The sequence below is a fragment of the Dasypus novemcinctus genome, chromosome 1, assembly GCF_030445035.2.
Source record: "Dasypus novemcinctus isolate mDasNov1 chromosome 1, mDasNov1.1.hap2, whole genome shotgun sequence".
In the NCBI taxonomy this organism is placed as follows: domain Eukaryota; kingdom Metazoa; phylum Chordata; class Mammalia; order Cingulata; family Dasypodidae; genus Dasypus; species Dasypus novemcinctus.
In genome coordinates this window covers 116,903,039-116,926,536 of record NC_080673.1, presented here as the reverse complement: position 1 = coordinate 116,926,536, position 23,498 = coordinate 116,903,039, and the positions used below count along the sequence as shown (strand labels likewise).

Genomic DNA, 23,498 nt, shown 5'->3' with positions numbered 1-23,498 from the left:
GATTCAAAATAGGTTTAAAAGGTAGCTGGTAGGAATGGAAGGGTTTGACTATTTACTCAGATATAATACAAAGTAAAAAGCTTAACTCTCTTTTTTTTTTAAGTTAAATCTCAAAAATAAAAATACTATCACTTCAGAAAAAGGGACAAAATACTTTTTTTAAAAATCAAAAAAAAAAAGACAACTAACAAGCATAAAAGTAATATCACTAATTTTAAAAGTACATAAAGAGGAAGCAAACTTGGCCCAATGGTAAGAGCGTCCGTCTACCACATGGGAGGTCCGCAGTTCAAACCCGGGGCCTCCTTGACCCCTGTGGAGCCGGCCCATGCACAATGCTCATGCGCACAAGGAGTACCCTGCCACGCAGGGGTGTCCCCTGCATAGGGGAGCCCCACGCGTAAGGAGTATGCCCCATAAGGAGAGCCACCCAGTGCGAAAGAAAGTGTAGCCTGCCCAAGAATGGAGCCGCACACACGGAGAGCTGATGCAACAAGATGATGCAACAAAAAGAAACACAGATTCCCGGTGCTGCTGATAAGGACAGAAGTGGTCACAGAAGAACACACAGCGAATGGACACAGAAAGCAGACAACTGGGGAGGGGGGCAGGGGAGAGAAATAAATAAATAAATAAATCTTTAAAAAAAAAAGTACATAAGGAAAGCAGATGTGGCTCAGGCAACTGAGCCTACCTACGACATGGGAGGTCACTGGTTTGGATCCCAGTGCCTCCTAAAGATGACAGCAGCCGGTGCAATGGGCAGGCATGGCAAGCTGACACAACATGAGACAAAGGAAGAAAAAACAATGAGAGACACAACAAAGCAGGGAGCAGGGTTCCCAGTGCCTCCTAAGACAGCAAGCTGATGCAACAGGCAGGCGCGGCGAGCTAACGCAACTAGATGACGTGACAAGAGATGTGGGGAGGAAAAACAGAATGAGAGACACAACAAAACAGGGAGTGGAGGTGGCTCAAGCAAGTAGGCACCTCCCTCCCACATAAGAGGTCCTGGGTTCAGCTCTGGGTGACTCCTAAAGCAACAAGGTAGACGAACAGACACAGCAAGTGAAAAGCAACAAGGGGGTGGGGAGAAATAAATAAGCAGAAGCATTAAAAAAAAAAAAGTACATTAAGATAACATGTTTCGCCCATCACATTTTAAAAAATTTAATGTGAATATCCACAGCTAGTAAAAGTTGAGTAAAAGAGACAGTCTCATATACTGCAGGTAAGCCTGAAAATCAGTACAACTATTCTGGAAAAATTCTGACAATATATACTCAAAGCCTTTGTCACTATAGGTCTAGAAATCATGTTTGAATAAGATATACTACAGCACTGGCAAAGATCTGTTATTTTTGGACCGAATGTCCCTATTTATAATAGCATTGTTATTTATAAATATCTATAACAACATTATTTATAAAAGGTAAAAGAACTACTTAAATGCCCAAAGAGAAGCTTATTAAGTAAATTATGGCAAAACCATGCAATGAGATATTTTTGGAGTATTTCAAATGTAAACATCATTTTAGCTAAGAGAAATGTTCATAGTAGAAGGTTAAGCAAAAAAATTAAGATCAAATGGTAAAAGCAGGAAGCGCCCAACAATGTAAAAATAATAAGCACACACACACATAGATTAACTTGAAAGACTCCAAAATTTTCAGTGACTGCTTCTGCATATAGCAAAATGGGTGATTTTTTTTTATACTTTCTGTGCTTTCTAATATCTCTGAAAAAATGACTGCTGTTTTCATAATCAAAATAAAAGAAATGTAATAAAAGAAATAAAAATAGAGGAAGTTGTGCCTATCTTAGGTGGCTACCTAAATGTTGATAATGACCTCATGAAGCTGTGGTAATGTGACCCCAAGACAGTTGGGATGGCTGAATTTTTAGTCCTTGCTCTTAGGTTTTTATATGGGAACCTAACAAATGCCTATGCCTCCAGGTAAGAGAGAGCTACAGAAAATGGAACACAAGGACGTGAGGGGGCTGATGTGGGAGTGCCTGGTAAATAGGATCTCTGAGCATCAACTCTGCCTCCAGGATAAACTGAATCAGAAGGAAAAATAAAGAACCTTGTCAGCAAGACCAACTGGAAAGACCAGTTTACCCTGCACTGACAGTATGCTAATTATAACAGTAAATAGTATAATATAGTAAATAGTAAAACAGGGTTCTTAACCTTTTCTGTTCCATGGACACCTTTGCCAGTGAGGTGAAAACCAGGGACCGCTTACTAGGTCCACACTATATTGTGTATTATTCAATAAATATATCACACCTGCACCCACATGTCCCCACAAGAATAATGTTTTCTTGAATTTTAATTCAAGCTCACAGACCCCTGGTTAAGAACACCTGTAGTAAAAGAATACAGTACATAGTATATTGGTCCCTTTCCCAACCAACTTTTCTGGCCTCAGCTCATTAGATCAGATGCTAGTAAGATTATAACTAAAAATTCTCATAGCTTGTTCAAATCCTAGAATTATGAGAAGAAAACCTTCAAGTTGAAATAAATGAGATTAATGGAGTTTGGCAGCCATGAGAACAAATTACTGACTTTTAGTTTTCAGTGATAACAATAACAAACAACTATCATTTACTGAGTCCTTCCTAAGTATCTGGCCCTGTGTTAGATCCCTTATGTATCTCATTTAGACCTCCCAACAAACTTTGCCAAATTGTACAGGTACTATTATGCCTTCATTTCACCCATGAGTAAAAAGCTTAATGAGGTTAAGCTAGTAAATGATGACAAGGCAGGATGATGGGAGTCATACTCCACACTATATGTTAAGAAAAAATAAAATAATAAAAGTTCATGAGCTACACTTGTATCAAATATTATTCTTGCTACTCAAACTAAATATCACATCCTGGTTACTACTATTCACCTTCCTAAACTTTTACTTAATGTACCTTAAAAGGTGCTGATACAGGTGTACAATAAATATGTGAGCTGACATTCTGAAAGAATAATAATCATTTTGAAAAGGAGCATATCCCAATTCACATGTCTGAACAACATGGTCATTTTGAAGTAATCATCGGATTCAGACATTCATAATCCTGAATAAATATTTCCTAGTACTCACCACCCATACCTTGGGTTATAAGATTCTTTATAATGGCCTCCCTAAAATAATTCATAAGTAAAACATCAAATCCTTGACCACATCAACCAACTATGCCCTAAAAGGGGTGAGGCCAGGGTAAGTCAGATATTTTACAATAATATGAAAATGGCCATTCATCCCTTCCATACACACCTTCAGCCAGAGGTTAAACCGTAAAGCCACCGCTAAAACATGGCTGCCCTCCGCTGCTAGCCAAAATTAATGTAATTAAAGGGTGCTGCTGAGCACAAGCATTTCATCGGAAAACCAGGGATCAATCCCAGGCATCTGGCACACACTTCCAACCTTCTGATCTGATCATGTCTAGCTACTATGCCTAGAGCATTTTATGTGCTGAATAAATGTTAGCTATTGTGGTGACTGTATTATTAATAACATCTTTTGCATCTAGCAGTATCAAAAATTCTACTTTGCTTCTACTTCCAATTTTCTGATTAGTGTTTTTGTATTGTTTTAATTTTTTGTTGTTTTTTTTTTATTTATTTAATTTGATTTGTCTCAGTTAAATCAGCAGACATTTTTTCTGACTACTAAAAGGGTCATGAGATTATGTAAATATATATATACAGCATTATGTATACATAAATACACATGTATATATACATGACAAGTATATATATACTTGTCATAAGATTCCATAATGAAAGGAGACCACCACCAAAATAATCCTCCTATTACTATGGAGGAGATTATGTCAACTATTTCCATTACTAGTGTAAAGTTAACATCAATATTGTTAAACTGCACTGCTAGAATTTGGGCAGTCACTCTTCTGAGGGACACCTGAGTGAGGCAACAGAGCGCCTGGGAAAGGAAGAGACACAGGCAACTCAGCCCAGGAGAAGTTGGGTCATTTATTGGGCTCAGAGAACACTTGCCTTACCTGCTTCATAAACTTGGTGAGAGCTGAAAGCTAAATTCCAACATATGGTGAGCAATCACTAAAACCATGAGTGGATGTCTGCTCCTGAAGCTTGGAAGGAAGTGATTTGGCAGAGAGTTAATTTAATGTAGGCAAAAATGGCACCTACAAATGAAATTCACTAAGGAGATTAAACCCTCACTCCAATGCAATGTAAAGTTTCAAAGTAAAAAGCAAGTCTTTAGAGTAGAGCTAGATAATAAGAAGAGGAAAGGGATTGACTGAAAGAAGCACATGAATAGATGGTAGGAGGCTATTTGAGGAAAATCTGAAAATTAAGCCTGTGACCCCTGGTACATTATGCCCTTTTCACAAGTCCTATCTGGTCCAAGGGACAATGAAAATATTTCTGAATCTCCCTGTCAAAGTCCCTATTGTCTTGTTCTTGTTCTTTATATTTCAAAAGTAAAGGAAAATTGTAATTGGACTCCATAATGGTGAAGTGGCAGCTCCGTGAAGTCTGAATACATTCAGCTGTGCCCCTAGTAACTGCCCCCAAATTCCAAGAGAGGAATGCCATCACTGTGGCCCAGGACATTATACAAAAATTAACTCAAAATGGATCAACAATGTATATGTAAGAACTATATAACTCCTAGAAGAAAACATAAGAGAACATCTTTAGAAATTTGTATTAGGCAATAGATTTTTAGACTTTACAACAAAAGCATGAGCAACAAGAGAAAAAGTAGATAGACTGGACTTTGTCAAAATTTAAAATTTCCAGAAAGAAAAAAAAAATTAAAAATGTCCATGCATGAAAGGATATTATTAAAAAGTAAAAAGAGGGAAGTGGACTTGGCCCAGTGGTTAGGGCGTCCATCTACCACATGGGAGGTCCACGGTTCAAATCCCGGGCCTCCTTGACCTGTGTGGAGCTGGCCCATGGGCAGTACTGATGCACACAAGGAGTGCCGTGCCACACAGGGGTGCCCCCCACGTAAGGGAGTCCCACACGCAAGGAGTGTACCCCAGAAGGAGAGCCGCCCAGCGCAAAAGAAAGTGCAGCCTGCCCAAGAATGGTGCCACACACACGGAGAGCTGACACAACAAGATGACACAACAAAAAAGAACACAGATTCCCATGCTGCTGACAACAACAGAAGCGGACAAAGAAGAATACACAGCAAACAGACACAGAGAACAGACAACCGGGGTGGAGGAGAGAGAAATAAATAAATAAATAAATCTTTTTTTAAAAAAAAGTAAAAAGATAACTACAGATATATAGTATATATATATATTCCTACAACATCAATGAAAATACAAACAACCAAATTTAAAAATGGGCAAAGGACTTAGATAGACATTTCTCCAAAGAAGATATACAAATGACCAATAAGCACATGAAAAGATATTCAATGCCATTAGCCATTAGGGAAATGCAACTCAAAAACACAATGAAGGAAGCAGATGTGGCTCAAGTGATTGAGTTCCCACCTACCACATGGGAGGTCCCAGGTTCGGCTCCCAGGGCCTCCTGGAGAAGACGAGCTGGTGAGGCAAGTAGATGCAGCAAGATGATACAACAAGATGATGAAACAATGAGACGTAAAAAGGAAAGACAATGAGAGACACAACAAAGTAGGGAGCTGAGGTGGCTCAAGATATTGAGTACCTCTTTCCCATGTGGGAGGTCCCAGGTTCGGTTCCCAGTGCTCCCTAAAGAGAAGACAAGCAGACACAGAAAGTGCACAGCAAATGGACACAGTGAGCAGAGAGCAAGCACAAATGACAAGAAGGCAGTAATAAATAAACAAAATAAACCTTAAAAAAAAAAAAAGAGAGATCATTTCACATCCACCAGAATGGCTATTATTTAAAAAACAGGAGGGGGAAGCAGACGTGGCTCAACTGATAGAGCATCCATCTACCACATGGAAGGACCAGGGTTCTATCCCCAGGGCCTCCTGACCCATGTGGTAAGCTGGCCCACACGCAGTGCTGCCACGCACAAGGAGTGTACCCCACTAGGAGAGCCGCCCTGTGTGAAAAAAGCACAGCTCGCCCAGGAGTGGTGCCGCACACATTGAGAGCTGACGCAGTTTCTAAGTGCCGCTGGATAATGCAAGCGGATGCAGAAGAACACACAGCGAATGGAAACAGAGAGCAAACAACAGGGAGGAAGGGGAGAGATATAAATTAAATAAATCTTAAAAAAAAAAATTAAAAAAATTAAAAACAGGAAATAAGTGGTGACAAGGATGTGGAGAAATAAAAACCCTCATGCATTATTGGTGGGAATGTAAAATGGTGTAGCCACTGTCAAAAACAGTTTGGCATTCCTTCAAAAAGTTAAACATAGGGAGCAGATGTGGCTCAGGTGGTTGAGCGACCACCTACCACATGGGAGGTCCCAAGTTCAGTCCCTGGTGCCTCTTGAAAAAACAAACAAGCAAAACTAATGAAAAAACAAACTCAGGGGAAGCTGATGTGGCTCAGTGGTTGAGCAACGGCTTCCCATATATGAGGTCCCAGGTTTAATCGCTGACCCTTGTTACCTCAAAAAAAAAAAAAGTTAAACACAGCCCTATGATATGACACAGGAATTTTACTTCTAGTAATATACCCAAAAGAATTAAGAGCAAAGGCTTGGACAGATATTTGTACACCAATGTTCATAGCAGCATTATTAACAATAGCCAAATGATATGCCTTAATCCAGGCTACTGGGGCACTAATAAAGAAAACCTGGAAGTCACAGAAGGACAAAATGAAAGGATATCACCATGTGACTAGAGACAGACAAAGACGCCAAGAAGTCCCAAGAATAGCCTGCAGCCAACACCAGAATGCTATGTCTCTTCCGGGAGAAAGTAAGTCTTGCTATCTTGATTTTAGACTTCTAGTTTCTGAAGCAATGAGCCAATAAATTCCTCTTGTTTAAGCCAAAATTAGTTTGCGGTATTTGTGATAGCAGCCCAGGTTACCTAAGATACAACCCAAGTGTCCATCAATGGATAAAGAAAATAAGATGTATATACATATAGTGGAATGTTATTGAGCCATAAAAAGGAATGGAGTCCTAATACATTTTATAATACAGATGAACCCTGAAGATACCATACTGGATAAAATAACAAAAGGAGAGATAATGTATGATTTCACTTATACGAAATAACTGGAATACACAAATTCAAGAGATAGAGGATTACAGGTCCCCAGAAGTAAGAGGAGGTGGAATAGGGACTTGATGATTAAGGTATAAAGTTTCTCTTTCGGATGATAGAAAAGTTCTGGTGATGGATGGTGGAGACGGTAGCAAAACACTGTGAATGTAGTTAATAATACTGAACTGTATACTTGGAAATGGTTACAATGGGAAATTTCATGCTGTATATATGTTACTACAAGGGAAAAAAAGGCTAAGATCATGTGAAACAGCATCCAGACTAAAGATGAGGACAGTGCATCACCTCAAGATTCTGGGCTTGGAGCTGGGTACAGTAGGGGGTAAGACTTGGAGGAATAAATGAGTGTGTTTTGTATTTGGGAAGAAGGGTGAAGTAGCTTGGAGTTCTGTACTCCAGTAAAACACATTCTTAATCCTTTCCTGTGGGTATGAACCCATTATAAATAGGATCTTTTGATGAAGCCACTTCAATTAAGGTAGGGCCCAGCTGAATAAGGATGGCTTTTTTAATTTAAAAAAACATTTTTTTAAAAAATTTTCCATTCGGAGCTTAGCAATTACTTAGCTTTATATTATTCTGTCACAAATGATAACCAAATTACCTAAGTAGCTAAATCATAAAATTACTATAAGCCAAGTTAGTAGAATTTATAAAGTTAATAGCAAATAACTATACTGGCACACATTTCTTTTGGGGCCTGCTAAAAATATGCCAAAATAACAGACTTGAAAAGAATGAGGTCCTTGAACAGAATGGGAAGAGGACTTGTATCACAAAAAATTATGAAAACAGTAGATTTTAAAAATTGGCCCACAGTGGTGCTCTGTCGTGGTCCCTAGGGGAGCAGCGACAGTCTCCCAGGTGCAGCGGCGGGGACCGGGAGGGAGTGAGGGTTCAACAGTGAGCCCCTGACGCTAATGACTATGCTTGTGAGCTGATAAGCCTAAAATAAGAACAAGGCCTAGAGCAGCATTGTTCCTGGGAATTTCCTCCTGTCAGCCTTCATGTTACTCAAATGTGGCCAGTCTCGAAGCCAAACTCAGCATGTAAATGCAATGCCTTCCCCCCAGCGTGGGACATGTCACCCGGGGATGAGCCTCCCTGGCACCGAGGGACCACTATCAACTACCAACTGATGATGCAACTGGAAAATGACCTTATACGGAAGGTTCAACGCAGACCAGCAGAATATCCCTGTCTACATAAAATAACATGACCTTAAAATGCTGTTTGACCTAATGTAAGGGGGAAATGGAAAGGAGAAATGAGTTTATATGGCTACGAGTCTCTAAAAAAGAGTTTGGAGGCTGTCAGAAGGATTGCCCTTATGCACAACTGAGCAGAGTCTGAGAGACAGATAAAGCAGATACAACCCCCAGGTATCGGTTCCTTTGAGGGCTAAAGAGACCCATGGGAGTTATGGTCATGGCCGATGGGGCTAACTACCAGGTCAGATGGCCCCTCTTTGGAACTGGTGTTTATGTGTGATGAATCTGGACTCAGATGGGATCTCTCTTCATAAGACTTTCATGCTAATGTGCTGGAGGTGCAGTTAGTGTTGGGGTTTAAGATATATTTAGGGGATTTGAATCTCTGGACTGACAATGTGATAGCCAGGTCCTGAGCCTCAACAGACTCCAGCACCTATAATCTGATTTATTGGGCTCACCACACTCAGCTAAGATGGAGTTGAAGAAGGACAACCACCACACCATGGAGCCTTGAGTGATGACAACTGAAAGTGGGAGGATTGCATCCAGCATCCATGTGGAATCTGAGCCTCCTCTTGACATAGAGGTGTAATGGACACAACCAATCCAATGTCCACATAGAAAAGGTGGCATTGGATTGAGAAAAGTGGACATGATGGCTGATGGGTATGGGGAAAGGCAGGAAGAGAGGAGAGGTGGAGGCGTCTTTGGGACATGGAGCTGCCCTGGATGGTGCTTCAGGGGCAATCACCGGACATTGTAAATCCTCACAGGGCCTACTGGATGGAATGGGGGAGAGTATGGGCCATGATGTGGACCATTGACCATGAGGTGCAGAGGTGCCCAAAGATGTACGTGCCAAATGCAATGGATGTGTCATGATGATGGGAAGGAGTGTTGCTGGGGGGGGAGAGGTGAGGTGGGGGTGGTGGGGTTGAATGGCACCTCATATATATATTTTTTTAATGTAATATTATTACAAAGTCAATAAAAAATTTTTAAAAAAGAAAGTTAAAAAAAAAAAAAATTGGCCCAGAATTTTAACCAAATAAAGGAGGAAAGGGGAGTACAAGTTCACAGCTGATGATAGTTCAGGATAATACCTTTACCACTCTATCAAAAATTTGTTCACCCCTTCAAGAATTCTACAGCAGGCTCTCCAGGCATTTTACTACTTTCCCTCTAAGTTTCTTTACATGGAACACAAATCTACATTTAGGTTAACAACAGAATATTATATTGTGATTTAATTTGATGATGAAACAAATAGAAAAAAATTCTTGACCAAACTGACTTCAAGTCATCTCAAAACCCCTGAAAACAGGGGCTAAAAATTAGTCATTAAGAAACAGGACCCAGGCAGAGCAGGTGTAACTTAGTGGCTGAGTTACTGCATGTATGGGGTCGCAGGTTCAATCCTTAGTACCTCCACACAAAAAAAGGAGAGAGCACTGTATTATCCAATGTGATTTCTAAAACACAAAAAACTTCAGTAATCTTCAATGGAAAATGTCATAGTATTTGAAAACTTAGAATGTTTTGATTCTGATTTTTATCCAAGTGGTACTCCAAGTCATTAAGTTATAATAAATTCCAAATTCACACTTACTTGCATCACCTCAGTTTAATCTAATAAATGACCAAAAAAAAAAAAAAGCCAAAACTGAAAATAGCATCATATAGCTCAGCAGCCTTGTTTGGCTCCCTTTGGATAAAATCTTCGGTTTCCCCATAGTTTTACCTAGAAATCCAGTTGTAGGATTAAATTGTGAATCTATTTCAGCTAGTAATTTGATTTTCAACTTCATGGCTTATTTCAATGCAGACAGATTTTCTAGCAGTTACTTTGTCTCTCAGACTTTCAGCGAGCCTCTCATTTCCTTCTTTGCAGTCACCATAGCTATTAGCAGAACTGTAGTTGCCAGTTGCCAAGAGGCACTCCTTCATTTTCAGCAATGTGTCCGGAGTAGCTTAAACCAATAATCTAAACCAAGTTTTCTCAACCTCAGCACTATTAACATTTGAACCCAAAAACTTTTTTTTTTAAGATTTATTTATTAATCTTAATTTATTTATTCACCCCCACCCCCACCTTGCGGCTTGCTATCTGCTCTGTGTCCATTCACTTTCTGTACCTGCTTGTCTTCTCATCTTCTCTTTAGGAGGCACCGGGAACCGATCCTGGGACCTTCCAACATGAGATGAAAGGTACCCAATCACTTGAACCACCTCAGCTTCCTGGTTTGTTGTGTCTCATTTTTTTCCTTTGTGTCTCTTTTTTGTTGTTGTACTTGTGTCATCTTGTTGCATCAGCTCTCCACACGGGCTAGCTCTCCTTCACCAGGAGGCCCCAGGAACTGAGCCCAGGACCTCCCATATGGTAGATGGAGGCCCAATCACTTGAGCCATATCTGCTACCCCCAATAACTCTTTGTTGTAGGGGACTGTCTTGTGCATTGTGGCATGTTTAGCAGCATCCCTGGCCTCTACCCACTAGATGCCATTAAGATCCCCGACAGTCGAGATAACCAAAAATGTCTCTATACATTGCAAAATGTTCCCAGGCAGGAGGAAGCAGGGAGACAAAATCGAGCTAAATCTACCTTTTATTGTACTAGTCAGGGAACTTGGTTTCAAAAAAAATAATAAAAGATATGCCTTATTTAGTACTTACTATATGTGAGGACATGCTCTGTTAATCCTCAAGAGCACAATGAGATAATGTATTAGTTAGGTTAAAAATTAGGTTTCTACAACAAAGAGAATTCAAAATGTAGTAGCTTAAAGAGCAAAAAAAATGTCTCTCTCATTCAACAGCCTTGACATGAGTGGGCCACACTGGTGGGGCTCCGTGCAGTCTCTCAAGGCCCCAGGCCTCTTCCATCCTGCTTTTCCACCATCTGCTAGGACGTTATCCTTGTCTACATGGTCAAGGCTGGATGAGAACTGTGGTGGACTGAATTGTGTACCTCAATTTGGATATGTTCTTGGTCTTGATCTGCATTCTGGTGGATGTGGACCCATTATAAATAGGATCTCTTAAAGATGTTACTTCAGTTAAGGTGTGGTCCAACTGAATCGAGGTGCGCTTTAATACACATTACTGGTGTCCTTTATAAGAAGAATGAAATTCAAACATAGCAAGAGAAAACCATGTGGAGAAGAAGGTGGAAGTCAACAGAACCAAGAAGAGAAAGGAGAATACATCACCATGTGCACTGCCATGTGATGGAAAAGAAAAGGACCCCCAGGCTCGTTGACAGCCAATCCCAGAATATCACACATTTTAGGGACAAAGCATTGCCTTGATTTTGAACTTTTCCAAGTCTCAAAAACGTGAGCCAATAAATCCCCATTGTTTACGCCAACCCGTTGTATCGCATTTGTTTTAGCAGCTGGGAACATAAGACAACCACCATGTCAAGGATCCACCCACAGAGAAGGGAACTAGGGAATGGAAGAGGTGCACACAATGCATGAGGTCCAGATTCAGATGTGGTGCACATCACTTGCCCACACATTCCATTGGCAAGAACTTAGCCACATTGCCACACTTAACTACCAGTCAGTCAAGCAAGGAATGTGACCTAGCCATGCAGCCATGTCCTCAGTCACAACACCAAAGCTACGGAAGAAAGAAAGAATTTTGGAAGAAAACACGATCTCCACTATGTATGACAATTTTACAAATAAGGAAAGCAAGACATAAAGCTTAAGTAACTTGTCCAAAGTTTCACAGCTGGCAAGTGGGACTGGAACCCGGAGTGTCTAATTTCAGAGCCCAGGTTCTTAACCTCTGTAGCACTACTTTTCAAATGTTTTAAACCATAAACTTCAGAAAGAAATTTTTTTAGCAATCCAGTATATATTTGTACATTTCTGTGTTTGTGTGCACATATGCTCCATGAAAAGTTTCATGAAACATTTACCTTCTAACAGTCAATGAGCTCTGATATTTCTATTCTATACTATTTCATTTTTTCAATGTTTATAACACCCACTAAATTACACAACCCTCCAATATGCTGTGATTGGTAGTATGAAAAACACCAATCACAATTGGTACTCAATTCTGACAGGAAAATTGGAGTTCCTTGGAAGCTTAACACAGAGCTTATGGTATGAACTGTATTAATAAGAAGCCTAGGGAATAAGGTTCAGAAAACAGGCAGGCCCAGGAAGTCTAGGAAACCAGAGCATGGCTAAAATTCTGCCACAGGAAGGGTCTATTAAGATGTACCTGAAACCACTGTTGTGTTACTTCTACCCATGCCACTGGGCACTGGACACCACTGCCACTATCACTGGAATGAATTCCAAATCGGCTTTGCTTCTGTGCCTTCCTCACCCCAGATTCAAAGTTCCAAGAGGAAGCATCTAGTGGCATCTTGAAGTCACATGTTTGTGCCTAGGGTACTGGGATCAGGCATAGTAAAAATATGGCTTCTTAGCTGACAAAACCACAGGAATCATGTTAGATTCTGGGCCCAATAATGAACAAACAAAACAGGTAAATGTCCACAACACTCAAAGCACTGGAAGAAGTATATTTTGTTAAGCCACTTTGCAGAGCAATTTGGCATTATTTTATAAAACTAAAAAATGTTTCCTAAGACAAAGCAATTCCATTGCTAGGCACTGAGTCTGAAGAAATGTTCACACATGTGAAATAAGAAGACATATTTAAATATGTTCAATGAAGCATTATCCATAATAACAAAATATTGGAAACAACGTAAATGTTCACCAGTGTAAATATGGACAGGACTGGATCTTGTTCATTTTTAGATTCCAGCAGCAAGCATAGCAAGCACATTATAGGAACTGAATAAATACTTGTTGACACGAACTGCAACTGAATGAGTTGCCAATCAGAAATGATCCAATCAGAAATGATCAGGGCTTGACCAATATTTTCAGAAGACCTTTAGAAGAAAGCACTAAGTAGTGCAAAGAATTGAGCTTTAGATTCTGATAAAGCTGGGTTTGATATTAAATTCTACTTGTCAGACCTAAAGCAAGTTGCTTAAGCCATGAGCCTCAATTTCATTGTTTATAAATGAAAATAACCCCAGGGTGATTGGGAGGAAAATGGAGTAAGGGATCTCAAATGTTGTAGTGCAGGTTTTCCCAACCACTGCAGCACAGTGTTGTGCTGTGAGTGAGTGACAGGTATGCCAAAGAGGTGAACCCACCTCCTTGGGTTGGCCAAAGCCCTGGGCCAGTGTCCTCTGGACTTGAGCATCCTCATTCATCTTTCAACTCCATTTATGCCAAATGATTATTATCATGTTCTGTGTATTCCATGACACAAAAAATAATGGGATGCACTAGCATGTTACAGTCCCTGGCACAGAGAATGGACTCAGAAAATGTTAGCTCCCTCTACTTATGGAGGGAACATGGGGCTCTCTAAAGGTGACTTATTTATCTGGGTCCTAGGGGATCTAAAATGAAGTGGGCCTTGAGCTGGAAGCAGCTCTTCTTAAAATCACAGAGGATTTAAGAATGGCCCTAACCATGTGAAGAGCTGATGCGCGCCCAAGGAGTGCCATGCCACGCAGGGGTGTCCCCCCACGTAGGGGAGCCTCACACGCAAGTAGTGCACCCCATAAGGAGAGCCACCCAGCGCGACAGAAAGTGCAGCCTACCTAAGAATGGCACCGTCCACACGGAGAGCTGACACAACAAGATGATGCAACAAACACAGATTCTCATGCCACTGACAACAACGGAAGTGGACAAAGAAAGAGATGCAGCAAATAGACACAGAGAACAGACAACCAGGGCAGGGGAGGGGAGGGTTGGGGGGAAGAAGAGAGAAATTGGGGGAAAAAAAAAAAGAAGAAGAATGGCCCTAATTTGTGCTTCCTAGAGAAGACTACTCAAAGTAGATGCTGTCCAAATCCACAGAACAAAAGGCAGGGGGTCTAGAGCAGGTCAGATGATGGAAGGAAAAGCTATTTTCTTCATTTTTACCTACTGAACTTCACCATCACTCAGGCAATTGTTTTTTTCTTATTCTGTCTCTAGAGGATCTCCATCTGTCTTTTCTGTTATACATGAAAAGTGTTGGGAACAAATGCTTCTTCCCTCCTCATTTCCTTCCACGTGAAGGCCATTCTAGACACATTATAACCCTGGCCTATTTCTGTCCCTTATTCACTCCATTCCAAGATAGGTGGAGCTGATTGATAAGTTTGGAAAAAGAAAGTGGGCACGTTGGCCCAACTCCTTCATCCCATTTTCTCTTGGGAGTTAACATGCGTACAGAGACTGTGACAGTTTGAGATTATTTTATGAATCCCAAAAAAAGACAGACTGTAAACTAATCTATTCCTGTGAATGTAATACCCTTTGATTGTACTGAATTCGGCTGAGGTGTCTTTGATTAAATTATGTGTCAAGATTAGGGCTTTTTTTATTTGACCACATTAGTAAGGCATGACTCAGGTTGAGTCTCCGCCCCCTTGATGGGGCTGATATAAATGACTGATACAGAAACCATGTTCTCAATTAGTATTTAGTCATACAGTAAACTTACTAGAAATAACCCTGCTCCCCAGAAGGTCTGTGCTCCCAGTGATTGCACAGGAAAACCTGATACTTTCTAAATTTTAGTATGGGGCCTACTTGCCCATAGATACCAGCTACATTTTCCAATATTAGCATTTTCAGTAATAAAGCTGGTGTTTCAGCTTCCCATCTGTTTATTCTTTTATATTATTTCATATTTGGTTCAGATACTGAGCAAGAGAGCTCCTCAAAATTCTAACATCTGGCATATCTGTCCAAGATTGTTCAGAATTCAGGTAGAAGTTGGGGACCAAAATAACAAGTGGAGAGGATTTTGGTGGGATCAGGGTAAGTGGCTTTAGGTCTTGGACTTTACTGGGAGGGTGAAGCATTTCAGCCTTGGAATTTTTAATGGGTAATGAGGCTGGATTTTACAATTGATCAGTTGGATTTTTAACTATTGTAACCTGGGCAAGCAATTTTAGCCTAAAGCACTGATCATGAAATTTTCACTATGGATGGTCACTGAAACTTATGGCAGCTTGGTGCTGGTAAAAAACAGCTTCAAGGGCTGGTTTTATAAAGAAAGACCCACAATTTACCAGGCCTGAAGCAAATACCACAAAGGCCTGACCCTATGTGAGCAAAATTAGTTCCTTATCCAAGACATGGGCCAACAGCGGCCTTCTTTAGTCAAATTCTGGTTGTAAGAGTGGCCTCAGCAAATACTGGCTGCAGGAGACCTAGTGAGCAAAGCCAGCCTTGCAGGCATCAACAGTGGACAGGAACAAACAGTCCAAACAGGGTTTCAGGAGAAACTATCAGGCCATATATGGGCAGCCAGGCCAAAGTCAAACCAAGCAGGCGACCCGCCAGTAGAGACTTCTGGGAAAAGATGAGCTTTGAATTCAAAGGGATCTATCTAGCATGCCATCTCAGTTCCATCCCTTTAAAAGCTGTGTCACCCTGGGCAAGATACAAATCCTTCAGACCTAACCTCCTAAATCCTTCCTAACTAAAACTGGGATTTTAAAATGTGCCCAGTTAAACATGCACCTACCACACAACCCAACCATTCCTCTCCTTCAGGTATTTACCCAAGAGAAATGAAAGCATATGCCAGGGGAGCAGATGTGGCTCAGGCAGTTGAGCGCCTGCTTCCCATATGGGAGGTCCCAGGTTCGGTTACTGGTGCCTCCTAAAAAAACAAACAAGAAAGCAAACAACAAGCAAGTAAACAAACAAACAAACAACTCAGGGGAGCTCAGTAGTTGAGCCGATGTGGCTCAGTAGTTGAGCACCAGCTTCCCACATTCCTACACACAAGGTCCTGGGTTCAATCCTTGGCCCTGGTACCTCAAAAAAAACAAAAAAACAAAACAAAAACAATAGCAACAAGCAAAACAAATGAAAAACCAGCTCAGGGGAGCCAATGTGACTCAGTGTTTGAGCACTGGCTTCCCACATATGAGGTCCCAAGTTCAACCCCCAGCTCCCAAGTTCCCAGTACCTCAAAAAAAAAAAAAAAAAACACATCAATAAGGAGAATCAGAACTGGGATATTCCAGACAAAGACTTTTTGGGTTTTTCTTTTTTTGTTTATTTTCTAACAAAGACTTTTTTAAAATGTCCTAAATATGCTCAAAGAGCTAAAGTTAAATATGGACAAAAAAGTAAAAGAGAGGAGGAAAATGATAGGTGTACACAAAGATATCAATAGAGAGAAATTATGGAAAGGAACCAAACACAGCTGAAGACTACAGTAACAGAAATCAAAAATTCCCTAAAGTAGTTCACCATTAAATTGGAGCTGGCAGAAGAGAGAACCAGAAATCATCCAGTCTGAGGAACAGAAAGAGGAAAGAATGAAAAAAAGTGAACAGAGCCTGAGGAATTTGTGGGACACCATCAAGCACACCAATATACAAACTGTGGGAATGCCAAAAGGAGAAGAAAGAGACTAAGCAGCAGAGACAATATTCAAAGAAATAATGGCTGAAAACTTCCCAAATTTAACAAAAGATATGAATATAATATACATCCAAACTGCTCAATGAACTCCAAAAAGGATAAACCCAAATATACCTACACCATGCTGTTATAAACAAACTGTCGCAAAGGCCAAAGATAGAGAATTCTGAAAGCCACAAGAGAGAAGCAACATGTTGATACAAGGAGCCCTCAATCAGATAAAGTACTGATTTCTTATCAGAAACCCTGATAAACCGAGAAGACAATGGGATGACATATTTAAACTGCTAAAAGCAAAACCTGCCAACCAAGAATTTTGTATCTAGCAAAACTGTCTTTCAAAAATGAAGGAAGAATTAAGACATTCCCTGATAAATAAAAGCTGAGGGAGTTCGCCACCACTAGAGCAGCACCATAGTTCTGCAGGTTGGAAGAAAAGGACACTAGACAATTGACTGAAGCCACATGAATAAATCAAGATCTCCAGTAAAGATAATGACATAGGTAAATACAAATACCAATATTTTTTTATTTGGCAACTCCACTTTTTACTTCCTACAGGACCTAAAAGGTAAATGCATAAAATGTAATGACAAATGGATGGTGGTGACAGTAGCACAAACTTGTGAATGTAATTAACACCTCTGGATTATATATTTGAATGTAGTTAAAAATTTTTAAAAAACAACAAAACACCGTAGGACTGTGTAACACAAATAGTGAACTCTAGCGTAACATATGGAGAGTTGTTAATGGTACAATTATAATAATATTCTTTCATCAATTGTAATAAAAGTACCACATTAACGCAAAGTGTTAATAATGGGGAAAACTAGGTATGTACGGAGGGGTCAATATACGGAAATGCTGTATTTTTTTATTTTTCGTAAATACACATTTATGAAATTCACATAAATGTAAACTACAATTTCTCTAATAAAAATTATTTTTTTAAAAACTTGCCAAAACTCCACATTTTGCAATTGAATCTTTAGCAGTGCAGTTTTAATGTTTAAATGCTTGACATAAATGCAATTTTTTTTCAAAGATTTATTTATTTATTCACTCCCCCCGCCCCCGTGTGGCTTGTTTTGCTGTCTGTTCTCTGTGTCCATTTGCTGCATGTTTTTTCTGTGTCTGTTTGTCTCCCTTTGTCAGGTCATCTTGCTGCGTCAGCTCTCTGTGGCACAGGCGTGGGCTGTCAGCTCTCCGCGGCATGTGGGCCAGCTTGCCTTCACAAGGAGGCCCTGGGACATGAACCCAGGACCTCCCATGTGGTAGACAGGAGCCCAGCTGACTGAGCCACAGCCGCTTCCCCTACCACCTTTTTTGCCAATCTATCTAGTTCAATTGTCTCGCTATATGGTGTATAATGCCTTCAGTCTCCTCCAGCTAGGCACTAAATGCCAATAAAAGACCATGATGCAGGAAAAAAAAGTAAGGATAAATCAATAGTTTTAGATTCATAATGTTTAAATATGTAATTTGTGACAGGAACTACAAAAAGAAGACTGAGGGTGTTTTAGTTTGCCAAAGGCTACCAATGCAAAATACCAGAAACATGTTGGCTTTTACAATGGGAATTTATTGGGGTAGAAGCCTACAGTTCCAAGGCTGTGAAAATGTCCAAATCAAGGCATCATCAGAGATACTGTCTCACCAAAGGTCAGCTGCTGGCCATCCTGGACTCGTGCCACATGACAAGATAAAACAGCCACCAATTTCTGTCTTCTCCTCCAGGCCGCTTTTTCCCCTACCTCAGGCATAGACAACCCAGCATGCGGCAGGGCTCGTCTCTTCCCTCTCCTCCAGGTTCTTCAGCTTTGAGCTGAGCAGTGGTCCTAGCCTCTCAGGGGCCTGTTTCCATGTCTCTATGCTCCACTAATTGCAGCTTTCAGGCCTCAGAACTGTAAGCTTTAATAAATTCCCACTATAAAGACCAACCCATTTCTGGTATACTGTTCCCAGTAGCTTTTAGAAGACTAAAACACTGGGTATTTAGAGGAGTGGGTGTATGTGGGAGTTCTCTGTATAGCATTTGGATTATTTTTGCATCTCCCTTGTAAGTTAGAAATTATTTCCAAGTGAAAAGTTTAAAATAAAAGAATGAAAGCAAAGCCATCAGGAAGCTTTCTCCTTATTCCATAAAGGAGATGATGGAGGCCTGGATGAGGGTGGTAGAGTTGGAGAAAGAAATGGATATGTTTGGGATTTATTTTGGAGGTAGAGCCAACAAAAGTAGCTCATGGACTGGACTGGGAGAGGAGGTGACCCCTGGGTTTCTGACTTGAGCAATGGAGTGGAAATGGTACCTTTTACTGAGATGCGGAAGATAAAACTGTGATTAAGATATGATGAACAGGCCATGCGCAGTGCTGATGCGCGCAAGGAGTGCCGTGCCACGCAAGGGTGTCCCCCGCGTGAGAGCCCCACGCGCAAGGAGTGTGCCCGTGAGGAAAGCCGCCCAGCGTGAAAAGAAAGAGCAGCCTGCCCGGGAATGGCGCCGCCCACACTTCCCGTGCCGCTGACGACAACAGAAGCGGACAAAGAAACAAGACGCAGCAAACAGACACCAAGAACAGACAACCAGGGGAGGGGGGGAAATTAAATAAATAAATCTTTAAAAAAAAAAAAAAGATATGATGAACAGAGATTCGTGAACCCCAGTGAAAGCAAGACCCCAAGACACTTAGAGACAATGAGCAACCAAAAGGGACTTTTCTTCCCTCCCTGCTTGCTGCCCAATCAATAGTTGGCATAAGTCCTGCCTCACCAGGCTCCTGGCCCAGTCCTGTTCCCAGACTTTCTCCTGTGAGGTTAGAATTCTGCTCTGTTCTCCTGTTCTTGCCCTTTCTCTCTTGCAGGGTTGTTGTAAGGACCAAAGGACATAAATAAAAGTTTATCTAGCAGACAGTAAGTTCTTATTAAATGTTTTGTTCTTTCCTCTCTTTCCTTCACTCTTCCTCTCTGTCTAAACTGTTTTCATTTTAATACTTTAATCAACTGAAAAATAGGACATAAATAGAAGTTTATCTAGCAGACAGTAAGTTCTTATTAAATGTTTTGTTCTTTCCTCTCTTTCCTTCACTCTTCCTTTCTGTCTAAACTGTTTTCATTTTAATATTTGAATCAATTGAAAAATGAAAAGATTGTCTCCAAAAATTTCGGTTATTTACTACTAAATTCCAATGGCAAAATATTTTTTCTTTTTTAAAAAAAAAACTACAGCATGCAGTTCTCTTGGTATTTTAGTATAGAGTGAAGCAGGCATCTCTTTTCCTAAAGATCGGCCTCTTCCTCTTCCACGCTGTCAAACCAGTTTCAGAATGTTCGTGGCCTCTCCTCTTGTCATTCTATGCATTCCCTGTAAGTGAGCTCAAGGACACCCATGGTTGCACCTTTCATCAACACACTCTCTCCTACCTGAGTAGCACACCTCTAGAGCCCACTGTTCCACTGTTAGAAGCAATGTTTCACTATGTGTTCATCAATTGTAACAAATGTACCACACTAATGAAGGATGTTCTTAATGTGGGAAAGTGTGGGAGGGGGAGGGAGAGGGGAATATGGGAATCCCCCATATTTTTATGTAATATTTATATAATCTAAAGCGTCTTTTAAAATATATAATTTTTTAAATTTACCTTAAAAAATTAATAATAAAGCCCACTGCTACTGGAAATCTGCACTTGAGTGGCTCCCAAGAACTTCAAAAATCAACTTACCTAAAACTAAATCTATCTCCTACACACATAAGACTGTTGTTCCTTTCCTGTTCTCTGTATTAGAGAATGATAATACCATTCACCCAGTAGCCCAAGCAGACAATCTGGGAGTCATCCTAGCTTCTTCCCTTTCACTTAACAACCTCTCTTATCCCTTCCCTCCACCCAATCCATGACACTATTTTATGGTTTCTACTTCATCTGTGACGCCAGAGAAAGAGACTAAGAGCTAAGAGAAAGCTATGGAAACTGAGTGAGAAAGCCACTGAAACCAGGAAGCTGAAAGCAACAAGACCCAGAGGAGAAGGGCAATATTGCCACATGCCTTCCCATGTGACAGAGGAATCAAAGATTGCCAACAGCTGTTCTTCAGGGAGAGCCTGATGCCTTGATTTGGACATTATCATGACCTCAGACCTAAGCTTTTAAGCTAATAAATCCCCATCGTAAAACCCAACCATTTCTGGTATATTGTTTTCAGCAGCTTTTAGCAAACTAAAAATAATTTAATTGCCCAGTACTGAGGGACATAAGTTTACAGATGACAAAGGTATATGGTGTGTCACACACAATGGATAATGGTAAGGGTAGCTAACACTAGCAGTGCTACTGCTTACTCCATGCCAGGCATGACTGTGAATACTTTACCTATTTAACTCATTTAACTGGTCAAAACTATTATCCAATTTTTCAGAAGTAAAGAAACCAAAGTATAGAAACATTAAATAACTTGTCCAAGATGACATAGCTATTAAATGATGGAACTGGCATTCAATCCTAGGCGGCCCAAGCTCAACAGCTCTAAATCACTGAGCTACAGTGGATGTGCCCAGACTTACACCAAGACTTCCTCATCAGAATACTGGGATCAAGGAAAAGATGCCACGAGCTTTTACTGAGAAAGGCAGGTCTCAAAGAAAGGATTCAGAGTTTCTTCGAGGCTTCTGACTGCTCAATAACAATACTAAAAAGAAATGAACCAAGCCTTGAAAATGTTGGAGGAACAATATTTACAATCTAGAACTCTACCACCAGGCAATCTGGCAATGAAGTCTGAGAGATAGTTCACACAGGTAAGACTTACCTCCCATGCCCTCTTTCTCACATAACTACAGGAGGATGTACTATACTAAGATAAGGGAATAAACCAAGATGTTCTAACATACAAGAAAAAGGTATGTCAACACTGAATTGAGTGAAGTGAATCCCCAGGATGATGATACAGAAATCACAGAATGATAGCTTGCTCGAGTATAGAAAATAAACAGCCCAGATTAGAACAGGGCAAGGTTTCTTAGGAGACTTCTTAGAAAGATGAAATGATAGAAAATGTCTGAATGTTTTAAGACTGACAACTGGCAAAGAGCTTAGGGTTGATGATTTAATGACAAATATATTAAAAACTAAGCAATTACTAAATCCAGCAAAGAAAAAAAAAAGTGTCAGGAAAAGCAGAGTAATCATAATTTATTACATGGCTCTGCTGTGAAGTGTTTACATAGTCATAATAATGTTAACATTTAATATTGATCTGAGCAAAATATAAAAATAATATATAATATAGCCATATTGAGAGGGAGACGGGAAAGGTATGTTTGTGTGGTGAGGATGGAAGAAAGAAAATGAAACAACTATCTTTTATAGTAGGAAGTTAATAAATTATGTCTAAAAGGAAAAATCAAGAAATAGTAATACCTATGTATTTAGAGGAATGGAGGCAAATAAACTAGTCAAGTGAAAGAAGTCAAATTGGCTGCCTTTGTAAAGGTGGAAATGGGTAGTAGGGATAAAGTGAACTTCTGTTTTTCAAAGCAACTCTTGTGAAACTTATTTGCATCTTTAAAGCACATTCAGGGAAACAGACTTGGCCCAGTGAATAAGGCATCCACCTACCACATGGGAGGTCCAAGGTTCAAATCCCCGGCTTCCTTGATCCGTGTGCAGCTGGCCCATGCGCAGTGCTGATGCGCACAAGGGGTGCCCTGCCACGCAGGGGTGTCCCCCGCGTAGGGGAGCCCCACGAGCAAGGAGTGCGCCCCGTAAGGAGAGCTGCCCAGCGTGAAAGAAAGTGCAGCCTGCCCAGGAATGGCACCGCACAAATGGAGAGTTGACACAACAAGATGACACAACAAAAACAAACACAGATTCCTGGTGCCACTGATAAGGATAGAAGCGGTCACAGAAGAACACACGGCAAATGGACACAGAGAGCAGACAACTGGGGGGAAGGGGAGAAGGGGGGAAGGGGAGAGAAATAAATAAAAAATAAAATAAATAAAATAAAAAATAAAAGTTTAAAAAAAAAATAAAGCACACTCATAACTGATCATTTTTAAAAAGAGAAACAAACTGAATCCCAGTTAGAAGATTTTTTCAAGGATATACAACCAATCAGGGAAAGGAGGGACTAGAACCCAGATCTATGAACTAAACCTACAGCTTTCTTTCTACCACTGTCTTATCTGTCAAATAAAAATACAAATCCAGACTTGATAAGGGGAGACTCTATTTGAAAGCATTATTGCAAAGGGGGAAAGAGGCTATTTCAAGAAGCAAGGAACTACTGCAGGAGGGAAAACACTCTAGCCACAAGGTCTGCAGGCATCTTAAGAGCTCGGCAAAAACAGGGATTTTCTTTTATAGAGAGGAAAGAACTGCATGATGGGAAGTAGGATGAAAGGCTGGCATGATCAGAAATATTAGACCTGAGAACATTTTATGCTGAAGCTGCCCATTTTCTGGGAGGCACCCTTAAAGTTCAGGGGCCTGGAAGGAGAGAAACTGAACCCAAACTGGGTTAACAAGCAGTTCAGCTAATCACTTACGAGGTAAAGAATGGGGATTTGGAAAGTCTGTGGCTGGTCTTG

The 23,498-nt window shown here is 40.5% G+C and overlaps 1 protein-coding gene across 1 annotated transcript in view; it reads right to left on the bottom strand.

The window, feature by feature from the left end:
• SLC10A6 (solute carrier family 10 member 6) overlaps positions 1 to 23,498 on the bottom strand; it is a 57,241-nt gene that overhangs the window by 30,261 nt on the left and 3,482 nt on the right. The gene's annotated exons all lie outside the window — the stretch shown is intronic.